General features: G+C 32.4%; 1 long non-coding RNA gene across 1 annotated transcript; it reads left to right on the top strand.

Annotated features, from left to right (window-relative positions):
* Nucleotides 1–7,492: 7,492 nt before the first annotated feature.
* LOC108378541 (uncharacterized) lies at nt 7,493–8,143 on the top strand. The gene is made up of 2 exons (XR_001849422.1): nt 7,493–7,687; nt 7,821–8,143. It is a non-coding gene; the product is annotated as an uncharacterized LOC108378541 (long non-coding RNA).
* The last annotated feature ends 5,399 nt before the right edge of the window (nt 8,144–13,542 follow it).

Below are 13,542 nucleotides of genomic sequence, written 5' to 3'. Positions count from 1 at the left end.
CGTTGTATATTAAAAAGTTTTTTTTTATATTATTTATTTATTTTGAAATTAAAAAATTGTTAGAGATCGCTCAAATCGATCAACGTTTTCCATGTATTTTATATGGGGAAAAAGAACTTTTCGTAGCAATGGTATAGAATTCTTGAAAATCAATATATGTCAACCAGGAAACTCTGTTTCTCTTCAGGAGATTCCCAACAATAATACCCAGATGTTTATTTAACCATTTTTTCATAGTAACTAAATTTCATAGGTCCCCAAAAAACCCCAAAAAATGCAATAAAAAATCTTTAGTAATAAAAATGGGTTATATAAACAGTTGGGTATTATTTGAAATCTCCAGAAAAGAAACAGTTTTGCGATCGCAAAATATTGATTGTCAATAATTAAAATAATACCATTTCTACGAAAAGTTGTTTTTCCCCATATAAACTACATGGAAAACTTTGAGCGCTTTGAGCGACCTCTAAATATTTTTTGATTTCAACATAAAAAATAGGGGTTAATTTTTTCGGTATAGAACAATCCTAAGGGGTGAGAGCATAAAAATTCGGACTTAACTTTTTCACAGGCATTTTTGGACCACCTTAATGTACAGACGCATCTTAATAAAATAATAATAGATTAATATGCGAATTTTGTAATAAAAAATGAGGGTGAAAAAATATAAAATGACCGTAATATAATACAAAACAATAATAGTAAGCAATTTTCAACACATTTTAATAGAGTTACGCTAAAGATTTGTAATGAACAAAACATATACCCGAAATTGGGTAACAAAATACAACGCAATTCTAAAAAGTCAACGTGCAGTGCGCCCCACTGTGATGGAGGATAAAATTTGGTTACTTTTCTCGTGTTACCTTGACATCAGATTTCACGCGCCAACACATTTTTTCTTCTGGCACTTTCGGTATGCAACCAAGGAAAAAGAGCAAAACAAAAGCGCTTTGGAATGAAGTGGCAAAATTACATAGAAATACAAATTTTTAAGGCTTATACACTGCTACCTAAGCAGGCTAGTTCAGTACAAATGCAAATGCAAATGAATACATTTTGATGTTAATGACCAAATACCGACTTTAATGAATTGTGTGAAAAAAGCTAAAAAAAATATTCACAAGAACACATAATAGCACATACGTGAATGAAGCCAAAAATATCGTGCGACTTTTTAAGAGTCCACCTCTGAGTTTCTTAAGAGAATGCGCTCGCACATAACTACATATACTCGTGCAAATGAGGCTCTCTTCTTGACTGTTGCGCGCTTTGGCCAAATCTCATCTTGAACTGGGCGAGACGTCACAGTAGTGCCGCCAGTAGCCCAGCTCTAGTTCACTCACACAACAGCAAAAGCTAAGCTGCACAGCCGCTGGAGCAGATTAAAGTTGGAAACACCCACGAAATTCCATGAATGTATGCAAACTTAAGCGAATTGTATCTACGATGAAATTATTAATGGCATCTGTAAATTAACATGTTTTTTGCAGCTTAGTAGTAGGTAGAAGCCATTTTTGCAATCCATTCACAGCTCGGCTATTCTGCCAAATTTGGCAAGATCTCACTGCCCCTTTGCAAGTTGTACACTCCAATTCTCCCCTTTCTGCCACAAAAAACTGGCAAATGAACTCGCAATTAGCCAAATATCACAAGCATTTGCTGCAGTTTTCGCTTAAGTCGAGTAATAATTTTCACACCAGTTTTAAATGTAAAATTCAGAATTATAAAAACCACCACAGAGGCACGCAAACGCAAATTAAAATCATAAAAACTGACTCAATAGAAAAAAAAAACAACCATTTAATTCGCGCTCATTAAATCTTAGTCACCACTTGCAATTCAGTTCTATCTACTTTTCACGTTTTCCACAAGTTTCGACACTTTGGTGCTTGACTCGTTCTATCCGCGCTAGCTAACTTTTCCACTTGGCTGTCTCGTTTAAACTGATCTCGCCAGAGCGCTAACACTTGGTTAGTCGCTATTTGCTTTTGCCTGTTGCTTCCACCACCAGCTCATCCATGCCTGACTTGAAAGCCATGCTTCCTCCGCATTTATTGTTGATTGTTGTTGTTGCTATGTTTACTTATTTCAGTCAATTTCCAGTTGGCGTAGTTCGCTTGATTTTTTACTAACAACACCTAGGTATTGTTGTTGCTGCGTTTTAGTCTGCTCTTTGGTTTGTATATTTTGTGGTTATTTGCTTTTGTTTGTATCTTTTAACCAATTCCTTGTTCTCTTTTATAGTTCGTTTACGGTCTGTGGGCAACTTGGCTGAAAAGCTGAATTGCATTTTTAGTGTTGGAAAGTGTATTAAAAAATTCTTATACGCATAGTTGACTTAAACGCTGGCTAAAAATTGGTAATGAAATTTCTTTTTTCTGTAAGTAATTTCTTCTGACGCACTAAAACTCGGTAGGATCAGTGTTTCTAATAGCGGTCGTCATTTGGCAGCCAATGCTAAGCCTCCGGCGTATTTGTGGCCTCTCATTAAAATCCGTTTGCAATTTGGAGGCTCCAAAAAGATATTGGTCTATATATTTGTGTGTCAACATCGAACCGAACAACAGAAATTTAACTGATTTAGAACATATCGCACAACTAGGTCTAAAGTGCGATCAACGCAAAAAAAATTTATGAGCGCTTTTTTTGCATAAATCAATTCATAGGAATTACATCCAATTCAAGCAAATTTTTTTTCTTCGAGATTATACACATTAAATCCACAACCAGTTATATCTCTCTCTCTAGATAAAAAAAAAATTAACCATAATTCCATCACATTTATTGATTGGGCCCACATATTTTGCGAGTTGTAGATGCTAAAATGATCCAATCTTCCCCGTATTTTATATTTAAGGTTTTCTAATAAAAAAGAGAATAAAAACTTAATTTCATCGAAATCGAATGAAATTTAATGTTTCCGCCCACAAGAGTGGAGGTCGTGGAAATTATCCCATCCTAACCAAATATCATAATTTCTAGTTCCTAAGTAAAATTAGAGTACATGTCAAGTTTCAGCGAAATCGGTGCAGGTTAACTATTATTTCCACCTGCCTCCATATGGGCTAAACAGTGTGTGCCGCAGGGAGCGTGGTCTGTGGAGGGGTTTTAGTACGTAGGTGTAGCTGCAAGGATTAGTGTTGCCAAATGTCTCCTGTTTGCCGGGACGTCCCGTATTTTGCATTAAATTTGAAATGTTCCGCCGGGACAAGTTTTTTTGCCGAATTTTCGACAACTTCATTATTCATTTCAACCTGAAAATTTCTACCCAACATCGTCATGCTTTGACGCGTCTATTGTGAGTAGGTCATTAGTAAGCATTATTGCATGCAACTCTGTAAGAGAAATATAATTAAAAATTACCGTTGCTTTTTTAAAATTTTTTTTTGTGATTTAAACTGACTTTTATATTGAAGAAAATGCGCAACACCCTCAACAAAAAAAAAATATAAAAAAATCAATGGTAATTTTTAGCGACTTGAAACTGGCACTTTATTATATTAAAATGAGCTGCATCCTTCTAGAAAATCTAATTAAAAAAATTGAAATTTTTTAACTTTAATTAGTTTTTGTGAACTTTCTGCAAGCCTTAAAACTTTTATTTACGTGGTATCTGATGTAGATCGACTCATATTTTAAATGAAAATTATTGAAAATAAATAAAGGTAAGTTCCAACTGCATCATTTTGAATTTTGCTGCTATTATTTTCAGCGCAGTTGTATATCTTATTTTGTTTTTATGGTTGTGTCAATTATATGTCTATGTGCATACATATTTTTGTATAAATTAAAAAGTGTTGTCATAAAATAAACGAAATTTATCATAAGTTTATAACTAATCTGAACATTACTTCGTTGAAATGGATCACCTTGTAATATATGGTTCGCAGTTGGGCTTCTAAATAAAATCCTTTTATTTTTCATTTGTCTCGTTAAATTGGTAACAAGATGGAAACCACTACTTACAGGTCTATTCTACACGTGAGCGATAATTTTAAAAAAATGTTAATGCGCTCAAAATATTCAGAAATTCAGCTATGAAGATTTGTGCAAATTCTGGTATTGCATATTTCACGATGCAATATTTTGGTACAAGCTTATGAGATAGCAACCAAATTTACCGGTTACAAGAGAGCACGAAAATGATTTAAAAATTTACAGGAACTTTATTTACCGGTTACAAAATTTTTATTACCAGCGCAGAATAGACCGGTTAAGGTTATATTCTTTTAACTAATGATTACCCACAGGGAAACGAAATAGAGTTTCAAAAAATGTATTCAAGTGGAAATTAAGTTACATGTATATATTAAAACATTTTAAGAGAAGAAGGATGCCGCCTATAGGGCCACGATCGGAGACTCACGAGAAAAGGATCGACACACACCACATATTTGTCGACTTCAAATCCGCTTTCGACAGCACTAAAGGGAGTTACCTATGTATATGCGGCGATGCCTGAATTTGGCATCCCCACAAAATTGATATGGCTGTGTAAAATGACGTTGAGCAATACCACCAGCTCCATAAGAATTGGGAGAGACCTCTCCGAGTAGTTTGCCACCTAACGGGGTTTCAGACAGGGCGACTCTCTTTCATGTGATTTCCTTAATTCGATGTTGAAGAACAGAATAAGAGCTGCAGAACTGAACCGCTCATAAACAAGTTACTACATTAGCATGGTGCACTTGCAAGCGTATGCCGATGACATCGACATAATTGGTAATAAAAACCTCTATTCGAAATATGAAAAATATGAAGGTGATGATCGCAAACAACTTCTCGATGAGTTGAAAATTCTTGCATATGATTACATTGACTTCTTTAACTTTTCTATGTTTTACTATTTTTTTTTTTTGTAATGTTGTAATATACGATACGTTAATCTAATACTTTTACTTATAATCAGAATGTTGCAAATTTTTTAGAAAATTTATTGAATTCTGAGTTTTTACAAAGTTTAGAAGTTTTATAGTTGTGAATTTAGTTGTTGAATCAACTATCTTTTTTTGAAACATAAGCTTATAGAAATTAAGTTAAAAAGTTTTCATTACTTTATAAAAATTAATTTTGTCATTAATTATTTGTATCTATGTATTTTTTAGATTTTTGTAAATTTATGCAAAATATGTAAGGATTTTTATTTTTCGAAATTTTTTATTTTTGGGTTTTCGTAGTTTAAGCTCACGAAATACAAAAATTTCGAATATTTATGAATTATTTTCTAATCAAGAAAGTACTCAACGCAAAATTTTTCGTAGCATACGATGACATTTTTATTTTACTTTTTACATTTTAAATATCGTATTTTTTCGCCATTTTGATTTAATGAAATTACCACACGGTATCCAAAATTATGTACACTGTCGTACACAATATATGCAACAATTTTCATTCTAATATTTTTCTGCTGATTTCGTATAAAAATATGCAATAAAGTGCAAGTTTTAAGTAGCAAGGAATTACCATTGATTTTTGGCAATTTTTTTCACGCAGTCTCTTCCATACAAACAATTTTTTTGAACATACTTTATATCGTCGCTGGAATAATGAAATAGTGTAACATGAAAAGTATACTTTTGAGAAAAACGAATTGGAAGTTTTTATAAACCATTACAAACCATACAAATACAATTTCGTTTTTCGGGAATAAATTAGTGAGCCAAAGAGATATTTAAGAAAACTAAAGATTTTTCTAATAGATTAAAGGATTGTCTATCCAATGGTGCAATTATCGAATAATAGTGTATGTGGAATTTACACTGTTTCTTTATTCGAGCGACGATATGGATAAAATGCAAAACACCGTCAACAAAAAAAAAAATCACAAAAATCAATGAGCTTTTTGACTAACTCCGAACTTGCATTTTTTACTAGAATTTAATGGGCTGCAAAACTGCATACTCAAAAAAATTCTAAAAAGTCTGATTAAAAAGTTGAAGTTTAGAAATAATATTTTTATGTTTTTTTTTTTTTGTTGAATGAACTATATTTTTATACAAAATTGGCGGAAAAATATTAGCGTAAAAATTGTTGCATATATTGGGAAAAATTTGCTGTGCCAATACTTTGTTCCGGCAGTGTAGATGAAATGAGCTTTCAATTGCACCGTCGAACTATTTTTAAAGATTAAATGAATTTTGGGGAGCACCCAAAAAGATGCCCCAAATATGTATATGTATTTATATTCATCATACTATAAATCTACTTCTTCTTCCTGCAACTTTTTGCAATTGTTATGCGTGCATTAAATTCATAAAAAATACTGGTTAATCTAGTTAAATCCTATCTGTTTGGGATACATTCCAAAATTTTGTTAATTTGTGTTTAATTGTTATATCGTATGTATGTAAAGTTTTTATTTTTTATTTTTATTTTTATTTTTGTAAATTAAAGCTTCACTTGGGAGATAATTCACGAAAAAATTCTGGCAACACTGTCTTGGATACGTGCTTTTGCGTTATGTACCTCTGTATATGCAACATACCATACTCCAAATGATGCGTGCGTGCCACAACCGCGTGGATACAATTATGGAATGTACATATGTATGTTTGTATGTGCCTACTTACATGCATACATATGTAGCACACAGTACCATTGTTAATACATTCTACTATGAATTTTCCTCCACCTCTTTCTCAACAAGACCTAAACCAACCACCTAAAAGGGGTTCGTTGTTTACGCACGCTGTCAAGTAGCCGCGCATAACTCTGCTCAATTCTCATTCGACTTTTTATTTTGGCATTTCTTTCGGTTAGCTTTGGGGTACTGCAAAAATGATAAAAGAAATTGTAAGAACAGCGTAAGCCAAAAGAGAAACCACTAGGGGTACAAAAAAAAACAACAACAAAATACATAAGAACAACAAAAATATAAATAATACAAATTAAAAAAGGATGACAGCGTGAGAGCGTAACAATTTCATTGAATCGATAAGAACTAGCGCGCAGAATGAGAAAAGACAAAGGACCTGCGCCCAGAGGTAGGCACTGAGCGAGTGATTCAAAAAGGTAGTCAACTTTGGAATGAGCATTGGCACAATTGTTTTGTATGTACGCCTGTGTATGGTTTTTGTTTTTTGATTTCTTTTTCCGGCTTTGAGTTAGTATGCGTGAAAACGTGTATTTTAAGGATAGTTATGGAAATGGTTATCTGTGGACAATGGACGAGTGGCATTAATTTATTTATTTTATTATTTTATTTTTTTTTTTTTTTGCAGGTTTAAGAATTTTTAATTTTAGTATTTACGCAATGGTTGATTTTTTGCATTTTTAGTTACCTCAACATAATTTTAACTTCCTATTAAATGCCCTGAAAAGTAACCGGTTTTTAATAACGACACTAACTCAATATACTAGGGGTAGCGGAGAGCAAACGTCGCAGTCAACTCTCTGGCGCACTTCTTCTCGCTCTGCACATTGAGCATGTAACGCAATTTTTGTAGATACTTGGATACCATTGAAAACCGTAAAACACTTTTCACTCAGTGAAAATTTCTTCACCGTTGTAGTCAGTTCATTTCGGAAAGAAAGCGGATAAATTAAAGCTCTAAAATTTTTTACCATAAAATTTGGTTAAAGTTTTGGTTCAGAAAAAATTGAAAAAAATTATTGAATTTATTACAAAATAAAAAAATTATTTAAAAGTTGAAAAAGCGTTACAATTTCGCTTTAGTTTAAAGTAAGTCGAGTGTTAAATTCGAGGAAAAATTTTTAACTCTTGTATATACATACATACATGCATATGCATATATATGTATGTATGTGGGTGTTCTAACATATAAAAGCACACATTTAACGGTGATTTTCATTAGCGCAAAATCTAAATTGATTCGACAGTCGAAAAATCGAAAAAAAAACTACGAAAAATTCTGTATCAGCAGTAGGTACACGCGCACGCACCTACTTACATACAGCCGCACAAGAAATAGTAGTAGTACTAGTGCCTACTAATATAACGGCAACAGAGAGAGTGTGTATATGCGATAAAGAGCAAGCGAGTGCGTGAGTGATAAGCGAACAACGTGAGCACAACCCCAAAAAAGTTGTCGTAAAGAAGAGTAAAAAACGCGTTGCTACAACGAAAATTAAAAAAAAAAAATTAAATAAAAAAACCAAAAAAAAATTCTTGTTGAAGTGAAAAAAATCGAATTATTTCGTTTACGCTTTCAGTTCACTTTGAGTCAACTTGCATAAAACCAAAACGAACACAACAACAACATCCGATTAACGCATTAAACCATCGCAATAAGACGAGCCGAGAAACCTACTCACCTAATTTTGGTCGCACAAAGCGCCCCCACAGGATACATACCGACACACAACGCAAGCAGACAGCTATTTACACAGAAAAGGTGAGTGATAATTTTTAATCGAAGCGAAGGTAGCTACGATTAAGTGTCATTCACTGAACTAATTTAATGAAGTATGAGAAATTCGATTAGCAAAGGTACTAAGCGTATTAAAGTCCTCTTGTTATTGAACTGTTCTTCTTTTTGTGGTTTTGTGTGACGGTGGGTCATTGATCTATTTTACTCACTCGGTTATTTGTACTCCAGAAAATCATTACATAACAAGCGTGTGGAGCCTCGGGGGTTAGGTAGAGAAGAGTACACTTTTTGATTGTTTTTTTTTTTTTGTTATCGAGTGGATGGTTTACATAAGCTCTGAAATCTACCCACACATCTGCAGCTTTTACACGCGATGGCATCATCTTAGATTCAATTATGAAATTTCGAGGCATGCTTTCTTTGCTTTTGTTTTGTTTATTAAAAGTGCAAGCAAATCAGTAAGGGACTTTGAAGGAATTTGAATAAACTTTACGACTTCCTAATTGTTCCTCAGTTCCGAAAGGGTTCATGGATGGAGATAAAAAAGACAAAAATAATAATAATAACGAGAAGATACTTAATAATGAGGTAGTTGTCTACATATTAAGCAAGTATTTAATTAAAAAAATCATAATTTTAAAGACAAGATTTTATTAGTGGGTAATAAAAAAAGAAAAATATACCCTCGCTTCAACTAACGAATAAACATTTTCTGGAGTTATTTCTTTCCATTTCCGGATTTTCCAAATATCTCGACTGTTTCACCTTTTGGTATTTTTTTTTGTTTGTGGAGTTCCATTAAGAACATAAATACGGAGTTTCCAGCAGATTAAATCATGCTTCATATTAGGTTCTTTCCCGTACTCAACTAGGGGTCCCAAACCAGCCCAGAAATCATTCTCGTACTGAATAAAAAGGGTAATATAGTGAGCGAAAATTGGTACGCATTGGATCGTGTCTTCTTCGTCCTGCCCGAAACAGCCCGGATTTTTTCTNAGCTGTTTTGTGTTTAATGTGGTTTGCATTTACATACTTCGTGCTTTTAAATTCAACAATTTTATTGAGCTTGAGGGCGTTTTTAATGAAAACTTTGGAAACTTTGGAACTTCTGGAAAAACAACAATAACACTGGATCACAAATTTTAATCTGGTTTATATTCTCCAGACGCCGATAGGACTGATGGTTTCTGACAAATTAATTAATCATTTCAGTTTTTTTATGAACAAAATAAAAAAAATCAAATTTTAACAAGAGAAAAATTAAAAAACAGGTTCTGTGTCCAATTTTTGCAGTTATGCTAAAGCCTGTTCTGTTATAAACAAATCAAGTTACTAATATGGTGTTCACATGAGGTAACTTTTAGACGAAAGCAAAAATCGCCTGGTGTGTACGGCCTTTCAACTTCAACTGGATAAATAAAGAAGTAATAAGTGGTCAAATGAAAATGTGCAGAGATTTTTTTGTATGAGAAATTAGCAGAAAATAATGTTACTCATACACCATGCACACCTAAATAGTACGCTTTTATGCTCATATTTATGTCATAAAAAAAAAATATTTTTTATTAAGATTGTTAAATTGGTTCGTAACATATTTGTGATTAAGTGTAACCACTTTTTGTTTTAAGCTGAACAACGGTAAATTAAAAATATCTTGCAAACATATCCGTAGTATAAAAAATTGAGTCCATTTTCGGAATTAGCGAGCAATTGTTTATAGGAATTGGAAAGTGGCATCTATTAAACAGTTTTGCTGTAATTTATAAATGTACTTTGTGCTTTTAAGGTAGATATGTCAGTGGCAAAAACACATCGATGTATTTCTTTGATTCGATGCATCGAAATTTATGTACATCGATATTTTTCGATACATCAATTTGCAAAGGATTTTTCAAATATTTAATATTTCAAAACGTAAGATGTTATTTGCAAAACTGTTCAAGATAACTGCTTAAATCTAAGGTATACATAAAATTTGCTTACAACAGAGAAGTACCAAAACCAAAACGTAAGTCATTTTCAGTTGTATTTTTCTCAGACTCTATTAAAAAAAGATTTTTATAAAAAGACAAAAAGAAAAACTGTATAGGTTTGCTCGAATAAAGGGACTTCCTAGTCACCAGTTCCGAGTATATTCGATTTCGGAGTATGAAGCCTTATGTTGGACCTTTGTCCAACGGACGTATAAAGGACTCAAAATGGAGGAAACTTGCATACGGTTACAGAAGATTTGGAATAAATTGACCGACGAAGACTTGCGTGCCGCTTGGGGTTTTCTCTCAAGGTGTATACCGCTAGTAAACCCAAATAGGGGCCAAACTTTTAAAACTAATTAATAAATTTAAAGTGAAATCTGTGGAAAATTAACAGTGAAATACTTTTTTCCCAAAATCTATAAAGGTCCATTTATTAAAGAAAACGCCCTGGTTACAGTTATTTGTCGCCACCCTGTACATACATATGTATGTAGGTGAGAAGATAATTAAGTAGGGAAGGGTAAACGGAAAGATAATTGAATAGAAATTAAAGTTCGTTAGGCATGAAGCTTATATACATAACTCGCTTTTAAAATGCTTGGTGCTTTTCACTTATAAGTCTCAGTTTCCATGGGAGGCTATTCCAAAAACCTATACTATGGTAAAAACAAAGAATTCACGTTCAGATATTGAAGTTTTAAATATCGTGTATATGAGCTGTAATGATCTAATTGACCTAGTTCAGGGATGGGCAAAGTTTTGGCACTTAGAGCAGTCAAAGATCCAGCAAGAACTACGCGGCGAACAGTTCTCAGGGTAATGAGAGTCGGAGTACAAGAAATTTGAATACGGTCTTCTTCCCCTTCATGCTGGCTCTTAATGTTCCCCTCATCTAGCAAATGTGCCAAGTCGGCTCTTAAGTGCCACTTTGCCCTTCTCTGACGCAGTGTAGTGTAACCGATGATTGGTTAACCAAGATTTTGTTCAGCATTGTAGGTCACTTTCGATTTGAAAAATTTTAAAAGGGATGTGGTCACGTCGTTTTAAGCCATATCTATGTATGGGGTGTTCCATACCAAGACGGACGGAAAATTTTAAGGGTTGATGCATAAACATAAATGATAAATAAATATGAAATTTGAGCTTGATTAATACATTTTTAAAAACTTAACTTATAATATCTCGAGAAAAAAATCACACATACACATATCAAAATTCTGTATGAAAATAAATATTAAAAAAATTTGTTCTTGAAAAATTTTTCACATACACATTTAGTTTTAGAAAATATGTCATTTCAAAAAAAAATTTTAAAAAATCACAATTGTAGCTCTGAGTATTGCGCAATTTTTAAGTATAGTATTATGGGGTGCACTCTACAATAATTTGAGTTATGAATTTCTTGTTACCGAAGTTGAGTAAAAAGCGTACATTACATATTTACAATTTTTTTTTTTGAATTTTTTTGAGTATGCTGTTTTGTAGCCCATTAAATTTTAGTATAATAAAGTGCAAGCTTAGAGCGATTGCAAACCTGGCATTAATTTTTTTTTTTTAATTTTCTTTGAAAGCGATTTTGCGCATTTTCTTCCATAAGAAAAACTACAAAAAGCCGTCAGCATAAAAAATAATAAAAATCAACGCAATTTTGCAGAAGTATAAAACTTGCTACAAAACTGCATACTCAAAAAAATTCTAAAAATTTAAAAAAATTTGAAATTTGTAATCTACTCAATTAACTCAACTTCGGTGTAAAAAAAATCCAAAACTCAAATTTTTATAGAGTGCACCCCGTAATACTGTACTTAAATATTGCGCAATACTCAGAGTTACCATTGTGCTTTTTTTAAATTTTTTTTTGAAATGGAATATTTTCAAAAAAGAAATATATTACTTCTTTTTATAGAGAATTTTGATATGTGTATGTGTGAATTCAAGCTCAAATTTCATATTTATGTATTATTTATGTTTGTCCATCAAACATAAAAATTTTAAATACAGTGAAACCCGCTTAAGTACCCCCCGCTTAAGTGCCTAACCCGCTTAAGTAACCAACATTTTTGGACACCATGCATTTTTTAATGTATTCTGAAGAAAATCCCTCTCTTAAATACCTCCCAGCTTATGTACCCAACCCGCCTTAGTACCTCAATTTATCATGCCCCATTTACAATTTTACTTATAATTTTTCCCTTTTAAGTGCTCTTTTAAAATTCCTTAAAATATTTAAGTATTTTGAAATTCAGTAGCAGCGCCACACACCTTCGGTAAACAAATTCTAAAAAATCAACGGTAACTTTTAGCTATGATAAAAACATAGCAAGGTAGAACCGTTCTCTCAATTTGTCGGCCATGATTTTTTTTTTGATGTTTGCCAACATTTTAAAATCATATAAAAGTGAAAATAAAAAATTGAAATTGTTCGAAATTGTTGTTGCTTGAGATTGAAAATGAAAATGTGTGTGTGAGTTTGTGAGTAAATTTAAAAATTAAATTGTTTGGAAACGTCAAGAATTTTAAAAGTGACTCTCAGCGGTTCTACCTTACTATATTTTTATCATGCTTTTAGCCACTTGAAACTTGCACATTATTACACTAAAATTGAATGGGCTAAAAAACTGTATACTCTTCTGGAAAAAAAGTTTGAAATTATGATGATTTTTTAAGTGTTCTACAAAATCTTAAGCTTAGGTTTATATGGTATTTGTTAGGGAATGAACTGCATTTTAATTGATTGGAAAATCTTAAAAATTAATAAATAAACATAAGTGGCAAACAATATTATTGTGAATTTGGTACAAAATGATATGCCCAACTTTGACTTTTTAAACAATTTAAGTCTTGTAAAAATGATATACCATTGTACTAAATATTTTGTTAATAAAGTTTTTCTTTACATGTTTATGTATTTACATAATGCTACGATTTTGGTTTTAAACTATTAAATGTTATTATTCAAGTATGTTGTTATTCAAGTATTTATGTAAGTTAACAAGAAGATGTAACTACATCAGTATTACGTCCGCTTAAGTACCCGCCTCGAGGTACTTAAGCGGGCTCTTTTAAGTACCCAACCCGCCAAAGTACCTTAAAAAGCTGACATTTTTCGTGAGGTACTTAAGCGGGTTTTACTGTAAATCAAACACATGAAGTGTAAACCCCGCCCATTTTGGTATGAAACGCGCCTTATATAATACGCGAAGGAAATTGAGTTGCCACCTTTAGAAACT

Source organism: Rhagoletis zephyria, unplaced genomic scaffold, assembly GCF_001687245.7.
Source record: "Rhagoletis zephyria isolate East Lansing unplaced genomic scaffold, Rhagoletis_zephyria_1.1 Rzeph_scaffold_14344, whole genome shotgun sequence".
Lineage (NCBI taxonomy): Eukaryota > Metazoa > Arthropoda > Insecta > Diptera > Tephritidae > Rhagoletis > Rhagoletis zephyria.
This window is presented reverse-complemented; position numbering and strand designations above follow the sequence as displayed.